At 42.1% G+C, this 22,356-nt stretch overlaps 1 protein-coding gene across 13 annotated transcripts in view; it reads left to right on the top strand.

The window, feature by feature from the left end:
• Positions 1 to 22,356, top strand: part of SOX5 (SRY-box transcription factor 5) — a 590,818-nt gene that overhangs the window by 332,956 nt on the left and 235,506 nt on the right. The gene's annotated exons all lie outside the window — the stretch shown is intronic.

The following is a 22,356-nucleotide window of genomic DNA, read 5'->3' as shown; positions in this document are numbered from 1 at the left end:
AGCGTATCAGAGGAGGCTGGATGAGTGGCCCTTGGCGCTGACACCCCAGATGGTTTATGACACAAAGCACTGTTTGCTCAGGAATACGTTGTGTGGCAGAGTCTGTTGCCCAAGCACTGCAGAGCGTGTCAAATCAGCGTGGAAGTTAATGGACCAAGAGCTCTTCTGAATTTAACACTTTCCCATTTGATCGGAATTTACAGCTCTGAACCAGGACCACGGGCTTCCTTTAGTGGTGCACTGCTGGAAAGTACAGTTGATGCCATAAATTACAGGAGTATAATACAATCATTTTGATCCAGTTCGTCTGTTTAAAGGTTGAGAATGAGTGAGACTGACTAAAACCTTTGGTAAAACCCTATTAATGAAATGTATAGCTGTACAAAATAAATTCTCAAAGTTAGGAGATTTGGGTATGTGGGAATTTGGTACTCTGACCAGTTCATGTTGTACCCTTAAGCATAAAAGACAAATAAATAATCTGTGGAGTTTTTGCTCTTTGTTAGCAATTGTCCATAAAATAAGCAGGGCAAAACAGTTTCTCCTTTCCTTTTCTTCCATGAAAGTCCTTCTTTGAAAGGGCTTGATAGTATTTTCCCTTAGGTGCATGTTTGGGAAAAGATGGCAAGAATGGCAGCTCCTGTGTGTGCCCAAGCCCCTGTGTTTGGCCATCCCTTTAGTGCTGTGTCACGTCAGTCCTGCATTGGTGACACCTTTGGACAGGCTGAGGGGTCCTTGCTGCTGTGTCTGGAGAGCTGCTTATGTCAGTTCATCATTTTCTGGGTGCTTTCCTCAGTAAATGTACTGCTGGTTTATAGGTAGGGCTGGAGTGTTTGCTTCCAAGATGTCAGGAGGGTGAATGAAAGGACTGATTGATATTTATGTTCTCATTTTAATAAAAATTTCATTTTCTGTGTGTTACGTGGTCTCAAGACAGTGCTGCTTTAAACTATAACATTTTATTAGCCTGAGCCTGGCTTTTTGTGGAGAAGGTCTGAGATACTGGAAGACAGATAAAGTTGGATTTTTATGGATAAAATTATGACAATATTTGAAACTTAAAAGCCTCTGCATAGTTTTAGTTGAATTGTGGTGTGTGGACAGCAAAAATCCTACTCTTTTAAAAAATGTGTGTGAAATAACCCTTAACAGTATTGACGCTTTCAGTCCCAGCAAGAAGATGGACTCACAGCCCTCTCTCTGTATTATATCCATCCTTTCTCCTCCTCAGCTGCTTCCCTGTCCCATTCTCCCCACTTGCAGTCACTCTTGCTTTCTGTGTTTTTAGGAGAAGTCCTGTTACTCTCCCAGGTGGGGATTAAAACAATAAACCTGTCAGCTTTAAGGGAGCTCTGAGGGCCTTTCAGTGATGATCCAGATGGAAAGCAAGCCAGTTCTGCCACCACAGTGTCACCATGCAGCAGCTCCACTGGAGCTGTTCAACCTCTGACTGAGGAAGAGCTCTTCACCTTGTGTACCATGAAATGGGTTTCTTCAGGAGTGGGGAACTGCAGCCTGTTGGGCACTAATGATTGCACCAGAATGGGCTCCTGTATTCAGGGATGGGGAGAAGGAGCTCTGTAAAAAAAACCCCCAGTTTTGAGTGAATTCATAATGAGACCTTTGCTGCTAAGCCTTCGTGCTCTGTGAAATTTTAGAGGGGAAAGTTTTCTTGACCAATGTCAACAGTTTGGTAATTTTCGTTGCTTCCCCTCCTCCCTTTAGGTAATATAGTCCTGTTTATTGTCAGTTTATTTTCTGTAGATTCCTCCAGTCCTCTGTGGTTGGGAGGGATTTCTGGAGTGACTGCATGGCAAGGTAAATTAGAGATGGCAGTTGGTGGTGTGGGAGGAAGGGCTGGGAGAAGGAGGAGGCAGAGGGTAGGAGAATGCAGCTACAGTTTTTAAACAACCTCCCAATTGTCCCCCTTTTTATTAAAATGGCAGCTTTTAAAGCAAGACCCCTGAAATGTTTAATTTGATTTACACTGTTAAGGCTAAGTTTCCCCTGTGCTCTAAATACGAGATGAGCAAATATCTTGCCCTCTCCTTTCTTTTCTTTCTTCTCTTCTTCATTTCTTCTTTCGTTTCTAGCACTGAAATTCCAGTTGTCTCTTTCTGGTCTCTTTGTGTTGGTTTTCAGCAAACTGCTGCATTCCATCACCCTTCCCACTAAAATTTAGCTCTCTGACCTATGGAAATCTTGAGATGGAGAGAGAATGGTTTTCAGAGGATGCTCTGGTGATTTTGGTGTTATCATCAGGTTACAGCTGCATCTGCATTAAACTGGGTGCAAATGACCAGGTTTAATGGCTGGACCTCAACCCTCCTTGTGGCCTGTCTTTTCCATAATCCCAAATAAAGTGGGGTTTGCAATATCCGGGTGCCAGATGGCAATGGGATGGCAGCCTGCCAGTGTTGGACTGTGTAACTCCAGCCTGTGAGGGATGGTGAGCTCAGGGATGTGGCAGTGCAGGATTTGGGAATCCCTTGGGTTTGGGGTCAGCCTCGTGGCAGTGCAGGAATTGGGAATCCCTTGGATTTGGGGTCAGTACAGGACTTTGGGAATCCCTTGGAGGTTTACATTTATCCTGTGCCTTCCAGGAAGCCCTGGACAGGTACAGGTTTGAAAGTCTCCAGAAAAAGTTGTCGCCTGGCTTAAAAGGCTGCATAATGTAGAAATGGGGAACAAAGACACATGGACCTCATTCTTTAAAGAATATCATTTATTGCAACGAACCAAGCCTTTTTGTGTTCCAAACTTCACCCAAAGCAAGCTCTCACTGGCTGCCTGGCACTGCAGTGTTGCTGTTCACACATCCTTTTACCCCATCAGCTTTTGGGTCACCTGGTGTCCCCACGTGTCCCCAAACAATCAGTGTCCCATGCATGAGGTGACCACATACAAGCCCCTGTCTGGCTGTGTGCCCTGCTTTGTGCCTGCTAGCTGAGCCTTTCCCAGAGGGCTTCCTTCCTGTAGCTCGCCAGCAGTGAGCAGGGTTTCTCATCTCCCACAACACAACATCTGCACTCTCAGAGATCCTGGTGTTACATCTCGCACCAAGAGCAGGAGGAAGGCATGAGCGTGTGTGTAGGAAGAGTGCATGATTTTCATCAAGAAGTCAAAAATTGTTTGGGAAAACATTGCGTGTGAGGCAGCCATACAAAGCACTTGGGGTTCCTTTTGGAATTATGGGGCACTTGTGAGTGTTTTTAATTGTTTGGCTCATGCAGTCTCTTTGGAAATATACCCCTTCCATGGGTGTTTTAGGGAAAAACAAGAGCTCCTTTTTCCCTCTCATTTTTGTTTGTGTGAAACATCCAAGTGAGTGTCTGAAATAAATTATTTGCTGTTTTTAAACCCTGTATCAGGTAGAGTTCAGCAAAGCAAGACAAGTGCATTGTAACTGAGAACCATTGTGCAGATTACCTGTTTGTTCTTTGAGAAACCATGAGGATGAATAGGAGGCTCTGTGTAGCACCAAGGGTGGGTCTTGTATTGTGATTTTTAATTTCAGAAATGCCTGGGGAGAGCAGCAGGTGAGTGTTTGGTGTTTCCAGGTGCCCGTGTCAGTCCAGGTTTCGGTGTCAGAGAGGAGAACAAGGGCAGTTTGCCGTGCCTGCTCCCACCTCCGTGGCTGTCCTTGCTGGCTCGGGGCGGCCCTGGGTACGGGAACACCCCGGGCAGTTTGTCCTTCCTCTCCTTGGCGGTGTGAATGAACAGAGGCTGTGCTTGTCACCCGGCCCGCCGCACAAACCCCACATTCATGTGCCGCCGTGGGGCTCTGCCCGGCTCCCGCTGCACACAATGCCCAGCCTCTCACTGACTTCCATGGCTGTTGGATTGGGCCCATCCGACGGCAGGAAAATAGAGTGCGAGTGTTGTTGGCCGTGCCTATTGATGCTTTCCCTGGCACAAAGTACTGCGGAGAATTGTTCCTGGATGAAATGCAGTTGCATCTCAGTGTTACATTTATTAGCTTTTCAAAGGAGGGATAACCAAAGTGGACATATGGGGTATTTGAAGTGTGATTGTGTGAGACTAAGATAATTTCAGGAGAATAGCTTAAGTCGCAAGATATGTGTGATGCCCTTTGTATACGAGATGTGGGACTGTGGAATTTATTCTGCATGCGCTGGTTCTCACTGAGAAGGAATCCAGAATACAAATATATAGTCGTATTTAGAATATGTGAGGAGTGCAGCCTCGCTGCTGTAGACTTCAAGACCTGTTAATCAGGCCTGATAGTGATGTGATCTCTGGAAATACTTCAGTTAAGTAGGTTTAATCCTTATTAACAGTAAGTTGCTTGAAAACCATTTTGGGTAAAGTCTGGGAGGGAATAGAGTAGATTGAACACATAAATAAAGGCCAGCTCTGTTAGGCTTTGAGTGACTTTGATTCCTTTGAAGTTCTGTAGGTTTTGGACTTGCTAAAAGCATCAGGCCACGAGCAAAAGAATTTTCACCTCATCTTCAATTTTTTCTGCTGTAATTTTCAGTGTCATTTTCACATTAAAACGGGGCACTGCTTACGTTTCTGGTATATTTTAGGTGTTTCCCCAGCCCTCCCTGTGACTTGGTTAAGCCGTGTGAGACAGGAGGATTAAACAGTCTGCCTTTCTCAAACCTCATTCTGGGGTGCCCAGGTGAAACGGTGGATGCAGTTTCTGCAGGTTTAGGGAAGTTTCCTATGGACTGCAGAGTGATTTTTAGCTGTGGATGGCTGTGATCAGAGCCTGTTCCTAGCACAGAGGGGCAGAGGGCAGTGCTTGTTTCTCTGCTTGTTTCTGTGCTTGTTTCAGTGCTTTTTACCCATCCAGTGGGGTGGAGGGAAGGAATGAGGTGTCAGGGCTTTTGTCGCTACTGTTTTTTGGAAATGTGTTCAAAGAACTATTTTGGAAGATGATGGTGAGCCCGTTCCTACTATTTGCACTGCGTGGCCAAAACATTGTGCTCTGGTGTGAGGTAATAGATGTGGTTTGTGGTGGGATTATGAAAACATTGCTTTGTTATGATGATTGCAGGGAAAAAACTCCAGCTACATGGTAACGTATTTGTAATATTTTATTGAAGTGAAACGTGGAAAATACAGCATAGCTTGGAGTCCCCTTGGAATGACTTCATGTCTGGGGAATGAAGAAGCAATTGTGAAACACTGAAATGGGTGTACATGACATCAGTTAAAGAATAGATTTGGGGCCATTTGAGTATAGTTTAGTCTTTTTGTCATTGTTTGTGCTTCTTTTGGTGTGGAGTTTTTCAGGTTTTTTTAGCATCCCTATTACTTGTTAATCCAGTGGGTAGCAGGATGCACTTTCATCCTGCTAATAATCCAAATTAGAAGGCATATTTTTATTTTGTCCTGTGAAATGTAGGCAATATTACCTAAAAGATAAAAAAGGTAACTGCTGCTGCTGCAGAGTAAGGAATGGGACATGGTTAACACCTAACAAGTTCTGCACTGCGGTCACTGAAGGATGCCCAGGTAGGACCATAGACTCATTCCTCTCAACATCTAGTCTTGAGGTAAAGCACTCAGAAAATGAAACAAGAGGAGATTAATGCTGTCACTTCACACACTCCAGCTGGGCAGGCAAAACTGCTAAACTGCTATACTGACCAAGAGGTATGAAATAAGTTTTGATTGTTTTAATTTTTTTTATTGCCTGGACCTTTTTTTTTTTGTTTTGTTTTGTTTTGTTTACTAAGGGTATACAATTAAAGCAACACATTATGGCCAGCGCACTTGAACATCCTAGTATAAAATGTCTTGTTATCCTACTTTGAGAACATTTTATGCCTGCTAGGTGTGTATTTCAGTTCTAAAGGTGTGCTTCATCTGCATTTGGGGTGTTCAGATAATCAGGTCAGAATCCCTCAGTGTTTAGTTGCAGTGTTTGCATGAGGAATGGGTGCCGAAGAGCTGCATTGGAACAGTATGTCACTGAACCAGCTAACCAGCACTGCTGCTTGCTCCATCTTCCTTTTTCTGTGTGACTTTTTTCATCATTTTTGCTGTACATTGTGAAACACTAACATATTTATCATTCAGAGAGCTAAAACTTGTGCAGTGTTTCCTTACTGCCTCTTGGTAATGACATGTCTCTATAAAGCAGAGCAGGATCTACAGCAGAGATGTAATGAATGACTCCAGTCAGTGGCTGTGATGTGCAATTGATTTCTGTTTTTTGAAAATATACCCTTAATAATTACTCATTTGGCTGAACTACCCTATTCTTCTGTATATGAGCTGTGTACAGACAGGGGCATGATACATGTTATTACTCACATGGCTGTGTCAATAATGATACAAACTATAGAGACATGAAAAATGGACTGGAACAAATCATGGCAGAGAACTGAACTAAAATATTTTCCTTTAGGTAAATAGTGGTACTTTTTGGTGGTTTAAAAAACCACAATTTCAGAACAATTATATTTAAAAAATCTCTAAATGTGTTATAATCAAATCCATGGGGCACTTTTTCTCCTTTTCCACTTTATAAAGTGATCTGACCAAAGGTGCAGCATTGCATTTATTCTGTGAAGACAGTAGTGATATTTGGGTTCATGTTCTGTTTGCACAGGAATGTTCTTTTATAATGTCACAGGTCGTAGCAGACTGGCACAGCAGGGCAGTTGGCCTGACAAGGTGTGGGTCTCTAGAAAATCACCACAGATCAATCAAAAGGAGATATTAGTAATTTATGTTGTAAAGCTCAGAATTAAATGCCCAGAGTTTCTGTTGGCATCAGTAGCAGCTGGAAGCGCTGAGATCTTTGCAGGGTGCTGCTGGAAGTATAGAGGGGTAGCAAAAATGAGAGAGAAAAGGGAAACAAAGATCGTTTTAGTCTTTTTAAGGTGTATGGCTGTACAGGTTTTGAGATCCACCACCAAGTGGAAAACAGTGAGAGACCAAGGGAAATGTTCCTGTTTGTTTGCCTAGGCCTTCCCTTGACTCTGTAAGCCATCATCAGCCTGGTGCTGCTTGTCCTGCAGTGTATAATTAGCCTGGAAGTGAATGTGGCTGCTGGGTGGGATGGGGAGGTGTTTTTTCAGAAAAAAATAAATAAGGGGAAAATGGGCTGCTGAGGAAGAGAAGCCTTGTGTGGCTTCCCAGATTTTTGGTTTGGACAGTGTGTGCATGTAACTCTGGAAACCAGAAATGTCCTGAGTGGAGGTCCAGGGAGAATTCAGTGGGAGCAGCCTGGTGGAACATGCCCCAGTTTATTCTGGTGATGGTGACACTCTGTGCTTCTGTTGTGCCTCAAGGTGCTTTGCAAATATTAAGGGATTAACTTGCACGATGGCACTGAAAAATAGGAAAAATTATTGGTGCCCCCTTCCAGTCCTGGGAGTTGGAGTCCCAGCTGTGCTTTGCCTGGAGAGAAGAGCTCACATCAATTTCCCCCAGGGCAGAGAGAGGCTTGAATGGCTCAGGAGGACAAGTTGGGTTTCTGCTCAGGAGGACAAGTTGGGTTTCTGCTCTGCGGTGTTTGAGCTCTTCCCTTCCCTGCCTTCCCATTGGGCTTGGTGGACAAGCTTGCAACCTTCGAGGGACAGGAGGCAAAATTGTAATTAATTCACCCCTAATTGGCATAGGAGTGAGTAATTCTGCTTAATCCATTGCTTGCTGTGAGGATGGAGTAAAGCTGAACATGGGAATTGTGGAGGGGACAGGGGAAGAGGGGGAGTGGGCAGGGAGAGATGGACACAGGCAGACGTTTCTCAGGCCACATGGGGAGAAATACCTATGAAAATCAGAGACCTTTCTTATTTTCTCCTCAGATTGCCTCTTTACTTAATTGGGTGAAATGCAAAGAAAGAGACAATTAATTATTTTTTTTTGTTAATCACTAAATTTTCTTTTCCCCTTCTTGTCTTTCATTCAGTCCATGAGAGTCTCTGGAGTGTGAAATGTGAAGACACCAAATTGGAATTAATTTTGCTTTTTCATTTAACAGATTGTGTTACATTAACACCACACCATTGCCAAGCAGCAAACCTTTCCTTTCCTCAGATGTTAGCTGCTAATACAGACTAAGAGCTGCTGAAAGAATGCTTATACTGAAATGCTTTATTTAAGTTTCTCCTCCCTTGCGGCTCGAGTGGGCCCTGATTCTGCTAAGATGTATTCACATGAGCAGGCTCACTGAGTTCTCTTTTATTGCTTCCTGGCAAGTGAGCTGGATTCTATTTCATATAACGTGGCCCAAGTTAGAATTTCAAAGCTCACTCAGTCCTCAGAGAGACCTTTGCAAGACTCCCTTCTCCCATACCTAGACAGGCACTGAACACACCGAGGGCACAATTGAATTAATCAGGGCTACTCATGTACAGAAACCAACCAAGATTCTGTTTGAGAGATGACAACTTCGATATCATAGTGTTCATTACCAGCCCAGGAATTGTTACTGCTCGTGTAACTGGATTATTAAATTGTTTGCTGATGACAAATCTTGTTTCCAATATTAAACATACATTGAGAGTCTTGGTGTAGTTCTCCTGCAAAGAATTACCTGTAAATCACATCACAGCATTTATTTTCTCTCCCTAAACTGTGTTTTACTTGCATTTGTGAGTGTGGGTTTGTTTTGTTTTTTGTTTTATTTTCAGTCCTGGAAGTTTAAGCCAGGGTATGAGAGGCAGTTCTCAGTGCTCAGGGCTGTTCAGTGAGGTGGTGCCATTTGAATTCCCCCTGTCCAGAACAGAAGCACACCTTAATGGTTTGGATGGAATAGTTTGGATGGATTCCTTGGTTTTCTTTTCTCAATATTAAAGTATTTATAGCCCAAGCTCCTAAGAGCAGCCCATTCCTTGGCACCATCTCGCTGATAGAAATACAAGTCTATTCCCTTCTTTTTTGCCAGATTTGTGTCTCATCTCTCTGTAAGGTTCTGTTCCATTTCAGGCTTCCTGCCCTTTGAACTGGAAATTTCATATCTATTATTTAAAAGCTCCCGGGCTGCAACTGTAAACCTAAATTATTTGAATTTGAGAGCATCTGAGCAAAACTATCTTTAAGGGATGGTTCTTCTTTCAGCTGCGGTGCTGTTGTGTTTTTCCATCTTTATGACTGTAATCCCACTGCATTTGGAATTATCAGGACTTGGTATGGACTTGCTGCCAATGGACAGGGATCATGAATCCAGTGAGCAGTAAAAGAGCAGAACTCTTTGTGTGTGTGTGTGTTCAAGATGATGTGGTTGCCCAGCTGTAGAACTAGCCTGCATCTCAGTTTGTTCATAACCAGAGCAGTGTGTGGCAGTGCTGCTGGAAATGCCATTCTCAGGTGTGAAAGGCTTCAGCTGCTGCTCTGTTACACCTACAGCTTATGGTGGTAACAAATCACTGGTTCAGGGTGCTTTTACCTGGTTCAGGGTGTTTTTACCTGTATATTTTACCTGTATTTTTGCCATTCTCAGGTGTAAAAGGCTTCAGCTGCTGCTGTGTTACACCTCCACCCCATGGAGGTGGCAGATCTCCTGGTTCAAGTGGTATTTTTACCTGGTTCAGGGTATTTTTACCTGTAGATCATCTTCAAGCTAAAGTAAATTTTGTGCTTTATAACCATGCAGCCTTTTCTGGATACTATTTCCAGATACTCTTATCTCTAAAAAATTTCATTACCTGCCTTTATCTTCCCTCTAATATCAATTCTTTGCTTCCTTTTCACTGTGGTATGGCAATACACCATTAAATGGTGTTGGACTGGCAGTTTGTTGTGCTCCTCTTTGGGATCCTGTTTGATTTTAAAGTGAGTGTGCCAGGTGTGTTTGGTCACACTGAAGGTGATGAGGGGTGTGTGACATCCATGGCTGCTGCAGCAAAGTCAGCTGGGACTGTCCATGGGAGGGAATTAAATTAGGAACTTAATCAGTGGAATGATAAACTTAATTAGTGGAATGTCAGGTGTTGTACTCTGGCCACAGCATTTCCCAAAATTGTGAGAACTCCGTTTAGTGTGTGTACTCGGCAATTCTGGAATATTTTCACCAGGCTGAATTGGATTTTGACATGTAAACCAAACAAAATAGAATCCTGCTCTGATCCTGTGTGATGAGGACCTGAGATGGTGAACCCTTGGTGTGCTCCAGAGTTCATTTTCACAGACAAAGTCTGGAATGATCTTTCCAAGTTTTTACTGTTGGATTGTAAGCATTGACTTGCAGAGGAAGAAGGATGAAGTTTGTGTGTGTCAGCTTGGCTTTGGCAGTACAAAACAATGTGCTCTTTGTTAAGCACAGTTGAATGGCTTCAAATTAATTGTGGCTGCTACTATACACGGGAAGGTAAAGAATGTGAAATATAACATTAGTAAGAAATGCTTTCCTTTTGGTGGATAACTAATTTTTAAGCTGCCTGGGAAATGCAGTGGCTGGACAGGATTCCCTTAGCAAGGCAGCTGCCTGCCCTGGAACTTTGCTGGGTTTAATCAGGGCTGCTTGCACAGGTGGCAGTGACAACAATGGCAGATTTGCTGAGAAATCTATTATTTTCACAGTGCTGCTGATGGAAGAAACGCTTAGGAGCAGCTGATAATTAATGATCAATTTGGAGATTATCACCAACAATTTACAAAGGTTGACTTTTCCTTTAGAAGTCCCTTTGGATAAACTGGATGGTAAATTACCTGCCTAAGGCTTTTACTTTACTTGTGCTAATAAGATGAAAATGAATATGTTTGAAGAGCTCTGAACTGAACTTTTCAGACTGCCTGATAATCCATACAACTCTTCTTTAAACATCTTAAGTGAGTGAGCAAATAGAGACTATAATAAAATTGAAAACTGTCACGTGGGCACGTTACCACCCTGTCTGAGTAATGGGGCATGGCAAATAGGAGGCACTGCTGCCGAGTTCATACTCTCATTTTATGGCATGCATTAAATATTTGATCATCAGCCAGCAGAGGGGAACAATTGGGCTGAGGGTATCATTTGCAAATAGAGGGGTGAGGTTTAGATTGTCACAGGCTGAGCATGGGATGGAGAACTTCTGTGTCTTGGTCTGTGCTTCAATATTCCTCTGTGCTTTGTATGTGCAAGCCACTTCTTCACTGTATCTCCTCAGACTGGAAACAGGAGTTAGTAATCTGTATTTACTTCAGAGGGGATAATAATCCTGATTTACTTCACAGGAGAAGGGATATGTGAAGAGTAATTAGTGTTTGTAAGTGCTTTTAAGGATGATGAGAAGGGTAGTGCAAGTAAGGAATGTTTGCTAATAAATTGGGTACAGGAAATAAGAGGAGTAAGATGAGTTTATAGATCTGTGAAGGTGCTTGGAGCCAGAGACGGGCTCCCAGTCAGATTTTCAGAAATCTATGGGTATGTTAATATCTGAAGTATATTTGAAATTCTCTTAGCAGCAAGGCAAACTATGGTTTCGGCACTTTAATATATTCTAAAATCTGGCTTGTGCTTTATATTCCTGCCGTGTGGGGTGGGAAGGAGGTAGGGTGAGGTCAGCAGCTTGGTAACAGCTGCACTTTCTGGTCCTCCCCTGTAAAGCAAGCATGGAGATGGAGGCTGAGGGAGAAGAGAAGAGAAAGGTAAATTAATGTGCATCTGATGAGCAAGTTGTACAAGGGAGGGGTTTACAAATGCCAGCCAGTGAAACTGGGCACGAGTGAAAAGGGTGCAGTGACATTTTCCTGCTAAACGCTGCATTTAGGGGGTTTTGCTTGTTTAGGGTTTATTTTGGGGTTTTTTGTTTTGGTTTTTTTTGGGTTTTGTTTTTGGTTTTTTTTAATGCGTTTTGTTTGTTGCGGTTTTGGTTTTGGGGTTTGAGGCTTTTTGTTTGTTTGGGGTTTTTTGTTGTGGTTTTTTTTGTTTTTTTGTTTGTTTGTTTGTTTTTTGGTTGGGTTGTTTGGTTTCAATTATCACTGCCCAGAAAAAAGAGTTGAATAGATTTTAATGTAAATATAGTCATCAGATTAAAACAAAACATTATTGCAGTCTATTGGCAGGACTCCACGTAGGAACTTCCTTTGGATTTGGACTCAATGAACCTTGTGAGTCCCTTCCCACTTAGAATATTCTGTGATTCTGTGAAACTTCGGTCTGCAGCTTCAAAATGCAGTAGCTGATGAGAGAACTTAAATTCTGTCATTCCTGGTCAATTGCTTTGGATGCTGCAGCTGTGCCACAGAGTGACCATGGGCATCTTCCCATACAGAAGTTTTCTTTCTGGTGTTGCCTTCAGATAGATCAAAAGGTTTTCTGTTGCCCTTTTTACATACAATTCAGGTACGTAAAAATGGTCTGCATTTTTACATGGCTGAATTGTTCTCACTGCCAAATCCATGTAGCTCATGTAGGAAAACCAAAAATTGATATATGTGTGGGGAGTGCAGAAGGGAGGAAAAAAAAAGCGGGAAGTAAGGAAGTTTGTTGTTCCTTTTGGGTTAAGAAATAAGTTAATTTTCTGAGATGCTCAGCACCTTCTGCCTGAAGGAATCCAGAATCCTCCTTCTCCTGGGGGCCAGTGGTGCCTTTGGAATGCCTCATTTCTCAAGCAGTGTTCGCTTTCCTCATCAGCCTTCTGGCTTGGGTTTTCGATCTGAACATCTGGATTCAGACTCACTTACAGTATAACTGAGTGTATCCCCAGCAGGGAGAGGGTTTTTGGTAGGAGAAGTCTTTTCAAGAAAGCTGTTACACCACTTGCTATGGCAATGGCAGCCAGGTTTACTTTACTGTAATGTGTGTTTATTCTTTTCAGAGGACTGTTGCTGTCATCTCAAGTTGGACTTCATGGCAATGCGTGCCTCAAACTGCTAAATTGTTCTAACACACCTCAGTAAAAGCAGTTGCAGGCCAGACCATTTTAATGGTGGTTTTTAAGTCTGTTTGAAGGCACTGTGATGGAGGGGAAGAGTCAAATGTTTATTTGAAGATGTGTTTGAATGAATCTTCCTACATAAATTTGCCAGTGCTGGGAAAGAGGGGCTCTGCCCCTTTTAGATCACAAAGGCCTCTCAGTGGGGGATGGTTTTGGTAATGGAAAAAACAAAAAAGGGTTCCAGCGTGTGGTGGAGGAGGTAAAATAAACAAACACAATGGATGATTACTGCTCTCCATCAAGGCTCCTTTATCCTGGCAGGCTCAGTCAGTGGGCAGCATGTCAGCCAGCTGTCCTGGGTTAGGGCAGGTTTGGGAGGAAACCTCCAAAAGGGAGCAGCATCCTCTGAGTTTGCCTGGGGGGAAGGATGTTCCCTTCAGGCTTTTTCTCCTCTCCACCCCACTCCACAGCTTCCAGAGCTTTTTTAGGTAGATCACTTCTTGCACTGATGCTGCTGTGCTTGCCACTGCAGCTTTTCTGAATGAATATTGGAGTCCCCCTATGATTCCCAGAGTTGTCTGTTCTGAGGGGTCTCCCATTTTCCTGTTTGTTGGTTTGTTTTTACCTTGCCTGCCAATGGGCACTCAATTGTGCAGGGATAAATGTGTTACATGGCTGTGTTTTTCTTACCTAGCAGCTCCACCAGTGTCTGGAGTTGGTTTGTTAAGCTGGGTAATTATCAGCTGGTTGTGATTGTTCTTTTCCCTTGCAGTTTTACAGGTGTGTCTCAGAATCAAACAAAGCAAAAAAACCAGCTTTAAGTCAGTCCTGCATGAGGAAGTGTGTTAGCATGTGCAATCATTGGGTATTTACACTGGTTCTGGAAGTGCCCAGTAGTGCTGGAAATGGAACATGGATGCCCAGAAATCAGAAAATTACAGCTGTGAAAGGGCTTGCACAGCCCTGCTGTGGGTGAGCAGATGTGTGATTGCACCACCCCTGTTTTTAATGTGAATCTTTAATTCTGACGTTTTTCTGAATAAAACCTGGAAAGGAGTACAACAGCTCTGAGGTAACTGAAGCAGATTCTCAGTGCAGTGTGCACAGTCAGTGAGGCAGGAGCCCTCACATCCTGACATGCATTTTTCCTGTTTTATCCCCCATTTGTTGGGCCAGAGATGATCCATGAGTGTGGATCATCTGAAGTAGGAGACAGGAATGCAAAACCGCCTGAGCACTTGAAAAAAGTTCATTTTCTCTCTCGGAATAGCAGAACGTCTGAGTAGAATTATTTTTATTTAAACAATTTTTGTTTTACTCTATTGGTATTTCAGAGTAATTTTCCGAGGCAGCAATTTTCACTGGTTTCTGAAAGGCAACATCTGGGCTTTGGAACAATCTCTTTTCAGCTTTGAAAATCCTACCTCAAATTGCTCGTACGTTATAAATGTTCAAAAAAAATTTTTTTTGGTGGTGTTTTTTTAGCATAATGGAAAGGCAATGATGTATTTATTCCCTGTGATTTTATCTTCAAGTTCAGTTTGATTTTTCTTTCTTGGGGTCTCCAGGATTATTTGTTCCTGGGCCAAGAATGCACCTGTCATGTACAAACCTCCAGAAAGGGAGGAGCACGCACATGGATGTGAACAAAAAAGAATAATAAAAATTCTGGGCAGCTGGAATTAACCTGTTGGGAAGAAGGAGTTTTCATTCATTAGAGACATTGCTCTGCTGAAGTTTTTTGTTTTTTTTTTTCATAGCCCTCTTCACCACACACTCAGATGCAGAACTGATTTCACTGTGTGTCGTTCTTAAAGGTACAAATGGTTTCTGTGAGGCCTCAGTTCTGCTCCCACTAAACTTAATTAAAGGCCCAATATTTCAGCGGTGCAAGTTTGTGCTGTCAGTGGTTATCTGCTTTACTGGCCTGATCAGTTTAGCCAGGAAACCTGCAGGACACCTGTGGATGGATGTGTTCATGTTTGCTTGTGGGTTTTTGGGGTTTTTTTGTTGGTTTTTTTTTTACAAAGTGCTGCCACAGTGCAAATGTGGATGCAAGTGATGGTTGGAGCAGGAGTTAGATGATAAGGTAGAATGATTCTGCAAATTCAGATGTGTAAACACCAGTGGGTACCTTGAACATCACTTTATTAGTGTAATTATATGTAGATTTACTGGAAGGAAACACACATGCAATATAAAGTTATTATTTTGAACTTTACAGTAGGGAAACTGAGAGTGGAGAAAAAAAGAAACTTCTAAAAATTTCTGTGTTTCTGGTTTGTGATTACACACAAACTCTGCAGAGGAAGTGTTGCTTAGAAAATAGTTAAAATACCATTTGTTGAGTTTAGAATTTAAATAAAGGGAAAAGGAGAAGGGGGGCTGAAGCTCAGTGGCTGTTTGCTTGGCACTCACATCAGACACTGGCGTGGTGGAGGAGTGGAAAAGCTGTGTCACATTCTACCAAGATCTCAGTCAAAATAATGGCTTCTCACACTGAAATCTGGGCATCTTTTGGAGAAGAATTCTTCTTATTAATGTTGATTCTACTGAAAGTAATTAATCTTTTAACAATGCTTGAAGAAAAATTTGTGTCAGCTTGATTGGACAAATACTGCAAATGACCGATAATAAGCTCCCAAAACTCTGAAAGTTTTAATGTTTACTAACTTTCCAAAATGAGCCCATCTTCCTCAAATTTCTCTGCAATAAGTCAGCCATAATTGTCATAATTTCAGAGCCGTTTCAAGTCCTTGCCTTCATTTCCCTCAGTGGGGATTAGGTGTGCACGTCTGTGTGCGATGTGTGGGTTCCCTGTGTCTCCCACTCAGTGTCTGCAGCAGTACTGACGACTTTCCTGTCATTTTCAGGCATTAGTTTGTGCAGTGAAATCTCAAGGCTTGCAATCTCTAATTATTTGACTAGATCCTCTTTGTAGTTCAGCAGGCAGAGGAGTGGTGATTCCCTGATGTCACAGTGATTGAGGTAGTGCTTTCAGCGAGCCCTTCCTAAAACTTTACGTGAACATAAAAGCAAAGCTCTCCTGTTTTTGTGGTGGCATGATGACAAATTTCACGTCATAATAAAAAAAGTATAATAAATAAATAAATAATTAGGAAAGCAAGATGTACGAGGAGCTGAAGAGTCAGGGTACGTTTCTGAAGGGTTGGGGGCTGGAAGGAAAGGAAGCCAGAGTTAATTTGAGGATGCACTGGAAAATAAATGAGCTTGTGGATTTAATTCAAAATCATCCAAGCAGAGTCTTTTGCATGAAAGAAGCCAGCGATCAGGCTCAGTTTGCTTGAAACATCAACAATGGCTGCATCCTGCTGTTTTGGAGTTTGTGCTGGTGGATGCTCATGGTCCCTGACACCGCGGTGCCACTGCCACCACCTCGTGCCTCTCCTGCCCTGGACAGGGGCTCCAAACTCACAGCTTTGGGGGTTGGACCCCTTGGAAACACACTTTTCAGGAGCTCAAATCTCATCCTGGTGTAACAACGTTTCACTGGATTTTTGGCTTTTTTAGCTGATATTACAGATGAGTGAAAAAGGAAATGATGATGAAGTTGGCAGGTGCCAAACACAAATCATGAGCACACAGGTTCTCCTGCTGAAGCTGCCTTTGAATTTGTGTCTCTGGGTGAATTGCTGAGTGTTCCTGCTTAGCACACACCAGTGACATGCAAAATCTCTCTGAGATCTATGGAAGAATTAGGTAATATTCCTTACAATAATATAGCAGATAGGAGTGTGTTCATTACCTTCCAAATTCTGTTTTGGTTGAAGGCTGCTTCCTTTCAGGCCACGGTATTTCACTACAAACTTGCTCCTGCACAGTCTTTCCCAGTTACCTGCTTCAAAAAGTCCCTGAAAAGCTTCGTGTAGCACGTGGTGGGAATGTTCAGCATGAACTTTTTTTGACAATGGATTTTACTAGACTTGATTTTGCAGTGGTATTTTTGTGCATAAATTCCTTGCAAGTGCAAGAAAATGCAGATTATAAAATTTCAGTTGATGGCATGGAATTTTTAGAAAGTGGTTTTTGGGGTTTTTTTTTCATTTTTCTAATAAAAATAGGATTTTGTTAACTTTTGCTTGAAGGACACTTTTAACAGCTTTAGTATTTGAGAGGTTCAAATATTGTCAAATTGAAACTATTTATTTACCACTGGAACTTGGAGCAGTAGCTTTTCTCAAAAACCAGTTTCCACAGTATGTGGAATATCAGGTTTATGAGTTGGGCTGCTGATATTACACTAAAATTTAAAATGGTTTAGGAATCAAATTCCTAAACCTCCCCATTTTATATTCAGAGTTCTCTAAACTGGAGGGGACTGTCTGAGATTGTTCAGGTTGCCCCATACAGAGGGAAATCTGGAAAGCCAGAGGGAGAAGGTGGGCTGGGTGAAATGGAAATTATGGGGTGTCCCTAAGCATAGGATTACTTGTGGCAGCTCCAATAATAGGCAGCTGCATAGAAATATTACTCAGGTGATGCTGTAGTGATCTTGTGTTAACAAAGTTGACTTATTCACCAAAACCCCCTTTGAACAGCACCAGTTATTTGTAGCATAGGTGTTCTTTAAAAGATAAGTGATTGATGTGATCCTAGAAAGTAATAATTAGCAGATTATCCCACCTCAGTGTGAGTGACAGATTAGAGCACGTTTCACTCACAGTTTTTACTGATTAGCAGATTACAGATTTTGCTTCTTTTTCCCTTTTTTTCTTTTTTTTAATTGTGGAATTACTTCAGTGAAGAATTCCAAACCAGGCTGTAAATGACTCAAAGATATTGCCAAATGAAGTCTGTTTTTAGTGGTATGTGTAGAAACAAGTCAGGCTTGCAGTTCCCAGTGGGACAGTGTGTGGGAGTCTGCCACCCTTACTCATGTTGAGTAATACCTTATTACACAAGTAATCTTGTCAAAATGAATAGAGTTGGGTTTTTTAGAGGTACTAGTTATTCAGTGTACATAAATAATGAATTACTTTGGGGCCAAAGCAGAATGGAAGCCGTTGTTAGTGTTAACTGGCACCTCTTGCCAGGGCTGTGTGTAAGAGAGATCACAGTTTCAGTGAACCTGGGAGGAAGAGCTGTTTTATTATCATTAAATGTGGTCAGGGATGGGCAGATGCATTGCTGACATTTTGTATGAGCTTGTGTTTATGCATCTATACGTGTGTGTGCTTATACATTAGATACATGCAGCAGTGCTGCTGTCTGCAATCATAATCATTTCCTGCGGAAAGGCAGTCTGCAGCTTCCCAACAAGGGCTGTAATTAGAGGTAAATATCCCTGCAGAGAGGCAGACTGAATCCCAGGCAAGGTTTTGGACTGGTTCAGCTCTCAGTATTTGATTTGGATTTGGGCCGTGTTCAGGAGCAGATTCCTGGTGCTGGGCTGGTGCTGCTCTGCTCCTCATCCTCTGCTCCATCCCTGGTGCTGCTCTGCCCCTCATCCTCTGCTCCTCTGCTCCCATCCCTGGTCCCATCCCTGGTCCCATCTTGCTCCTCATCCTCTGCTCCCATCCCTGGTGCTGCTCTGCTCCCATCCCCTGCTCCGTCCCTGACTCAGGGCTCACGGGTTTAAGCCCAGGAGGGTTTGTGGCTGCCACAGGAGCTCAGAGGTGATGCTCCTGTGCTGGTTCAGAGCTGGCTGTGCCACTGCTGTCACGCCTGGTTATGGTGAGAGAACAACAATGCCTCCCTTGATAAGGGGGAAAAGAGATTCTTGCTCAGAGTTTTGACATACAGTTTAAATCATCCTTCTACATCCTGTGGACTTGGAGCTGTCAGAGAGGCAAAGCCCGTGTTTGAATGGAAAAGCTTTTTATTTCTTTAAAAAGTGTACCAGCTATAATTATCCATAACTTTGCAGGCCTGTTTTAATGCTGGTTTATAATTACAGGTCTTAATGCTAGATTATAGCAAGTCATTTATAAATAGTCAGAAGAGAGGGGCCTGGGGAGTTTTTAACCTGTGGATTGCTGTGGGCTGTGTGATTGCTGTGACGGGATTTTGCCTGTGTGTGTATGGGGTGAGCTGTGCAGTGATTGATGAATCCCTTAATTAACTCCCAACAAGTTAAGATTTATGGCCTCATATCTTTTTCTCCTGACACATCTGTGTTTGACACTTTTGAAGACATGGATAAGCCCCTTCTCCAAAAGCTTTTGTAGGTATCTGAAATGTTTCTGAGGTATTTTGCTTAATGTAACAAGATTAGAGTTTTATGACACAAAATTTATGAAATTTTATGGCAGGAACAATCCAGTTGGAGAGGATGCAGGTTGTGTGCTAGAGGGCACTATCTCCTTGAGTACTGAACACCACTTCAGGTTTATTTGGGGAGTACAATCATCGATGAAATGAACCAAAACCAATGAACAAATGCAGATGTAGAGGGGGACACTTAAGTGAGGTTCTGTTAAAAATAGTAATAATAAAAAAAATACAGCTATGGAAAGATCACTTATGTGAGACACTGAATCCAAGGGAAAAAGCAAGCAAGAAAAATAGTCATATTTAGCAGCCTGGAATTATTTGGATGGAACCAATAAGTGTAGGAAACAATTCATGCGGATGTAGTGAAGCTCTTACTTGCTCCAGTGGGAAAATCCAGCCATGCTGAAGTCAATGCAGAAACTCTGAGATCAATAGACACAGGGTCTCAATTTAAGCCTACAAAGAGTCTGTTACAAACGGAAGGGCATAAAGAAATATTTGGAGAAACTGTTGTAATATGAATCACATAAAATATTTGTTGGATAAGAGTGAGTTAGAACAATGAGGTTTTTACTTCCCTTAAAAAACATTCTTCCTACCAGGAAAAGCATTTATTCAATGAAAATTGAACAAAAAGCATGCTTGGGTTTTTTTGCCTGCAGTTTCTACATATTAAGAAGCCTTTCTGAAAACAGGTCTCTTTACAGGGAACAGTACCAAATTTGAATTCATCACCAGAATTAAATCTTCATTTCCATCTGAACCACTGATAAACTCAAATATGGAGGTGCATTTCATAATTCCAGTGTGTCTGTGGAATGGCCTGGGTACAGGAATGGTGTGTCCTCGTGCATCAGAACTTTGCAGATTTAGGTCCTCTAAAAAATTGCCACCTTGCCACCTACCTCTTTTTATTCAGTAGAAGTGATTAATGGCATTTCAAAATGCAATTCTTCTTGAAACAATGAAGTTGCAACAGATTTAATCTACATTTGGAATCTGGTGTGCCGTATTGCTTTTGTACTTTTGTACTTTTCTGAGTTACATCTTAGGGTTTCGGGGGTGCTTTTTTTAATCCTATCCATAAATTGGTGTTTCCTGATCCATTGTAAATCATCTTTCAGAGTGATGTAACTGGAAACCATTCTGAGTTTAAATTTGAGGAGAAGATCTTGAAGCCCTGTGAGCTGTGAACTGTTGTGTTGTCACTGAGGGCAGATCCAGGATGTTTGCAGTCCTTTGTTGGGATGGGATAATTCCAGCACTTCATTAGGTCTAGATCTGGTTAAAAGAGCTCAGTTTCAGGTCATGTTGCTGCTCAGGATTCAGCTGTTTCCCTTTCCTTGTTGTTTGTGGTGGGAACTCTGCTTGCATCTTAGATGTGGAATCTGTTAGGAGCTGCCATTAGCTCAGTAGGATAAAGAAGATTTATGGAAAGAAGAATATAGGGGACGCATGATGTGGGGGCATGTCAAATTTGGGAAATGGACCAACCAAGCTGTAGAAATGATGAAAGACATTTGTAGATGACTTTTCCTTGTTTCACGTTTTCTGCTTGGGAACCTCTCAGAGATTTATTTGGTCCTTTGCTACTATAGACTTTGATAGTTATTGTCCTTTAGGAAGACATTTCCAAAAGTAGATGTGGATCTATTTATTTATTTATTTAAATCCTCTATTTTCTTGTGGAGATTTCTTACTCCTTATGAGAATCCAGGAAATTTCTGTGAGGCTGATTTTTGTCTGACTCGGGCTGGCTGTGGACAGAGCTGCCTGAACACAAATTGCATTTGATGGCTGAGCTGTCCAGGTTTGTGTGACCGTTTCTTTGGGTGTTCTTGGAAGAATAACCCAGATTAAAGCTCCATTTTGCTGCCTTAGCCATTTTAGTGATTTCTTAATCTCCTAAGCTGGTGATGGGCATGTGGCTTGTAATTTGAACTGGGTGTTTTAGAGACAAAAGGAAAAGTTTCTTCTGCCCTTTCTGCTTTCACTTTAGTTCGGTCTGCAATCCAACGTGTAGGTTTTCATTTTAGATCAAGAGCAAAATAATCTCTGTTACTGCAAGTGCGTGGAGGTGGACACCTCTATTATCTTCCTTGTCTGTTTATATCAATTCCCTGCAGAAAATTATTTCATCCCTGTTGGGAACAGTGACAAGCAGAGGAAGATGATCTGAAACTCTGTATTCACATCCAAAGTTAACAGAAGAGCTTTATTTCAGCGTGATATTCAAACTTTCCTTGTGAAGCAATGTGACAGAATCTGTGTTATTCTAGGTTAACAGCAGTAGGAGTTCTTGACACAGTTTGAGTATATCATGTATAATCCAAATCATCGATACAAAGCAAGGCATCCTCTCTCTCTGTAATTTATTGTCAGATTGAATTGCAGTGGGGACTTCTGTGCGTGGCTTACAATATTTTCAGTCATTTTATCAAATATAACTGTTCTAAAGTATAGAAAATTACTGTGGAATAATTGAGTAATGATCTTGGGTCCATCCCTTTTTGTTTGCCAAAATTGAGACAACTGCTCGGTGCTGATTTTCAGAGAGATTTTGTAAATGCTCGGGCTTCTATTAGAGTACTGTTAAAATGAGTAACCAAAAAACTTAAATTCAGCAGCAAATGTCGATCTCGGTGCAGTACAATGCAAAATATGAATAATTCACATTAACTTTAGAAGGGAGCTGTGTGGTTTCTGCAGAAGGGTTTGAGATCTGTCACATCAAACCTAGCTGTAAAATGCTGAATTCAGTGGGCTAGTAGCAAACTGCCAGTACGAGTCTCTCTGGTGATCTCTGTCTTGGTGCATATGCTTTGCTGCAGACACGTAGGTGGGGAAGCCTACAAGACAGAATTCAGGTAGGATGTATGAAGTGTTAGTCTGTTGGACTGAGGCAGACATTAATAGAAAATACAGATTGGTTCTCTGAGCGCTGGCAATAGGTGCTGTTCAGAACAGCCCATGTGCAGCTGCATGTAGGTTCTGGTAGGGGTTTTTTTTGTCTGAGTTTTTGTTGTTGGTTTTTCTGGTTTTTTTCCCTTTTTTTTTTTTTTAAATATAATCTAACTTGGCTCAGGAGGCAAGGCTCAAAACGAGATCTTTAGGAGCAAAATAAGTCTTAACAAAGGGCTGTTTAAAGTGGCTGTTTGTTTTCAGACCCAGTTGACTGCTGCTGAGAACCTTTCCTTGCTCAATGTGCCAAACCCTGTGGACAGGCTGCACCCACAGCAGCCCCACACATGGCTCAGGAGCTCCTGGGCTCTTCCAGTGCAGCCCTTTAAGTGCAGAATAAAAAATGGAGTCATGAAAATCATAAATACGACAT

Source organism: Melozone crissalis, unplaced genomic scaffold (assembly GCF_028551555.1).
Source record: "Melozone crissalis strain CALT ecotype California unplaced genomic scaffold, PUWL_Pcris_2 ptg000033l_1, whole genome shotgun sequence".
Classification (NCBI taxonomy): domain Eukaryota; kingdom Metazoa; phylum Chordata; class Aves; order Passeriformes; family Passerellidae; genus Melozone; species Melozone crissalis.
The sequence above is the reverse complement of the archived record's forward strand: the minus strand, read 5'-3'. Positions and strand labels throughout refer to the sequence as shown.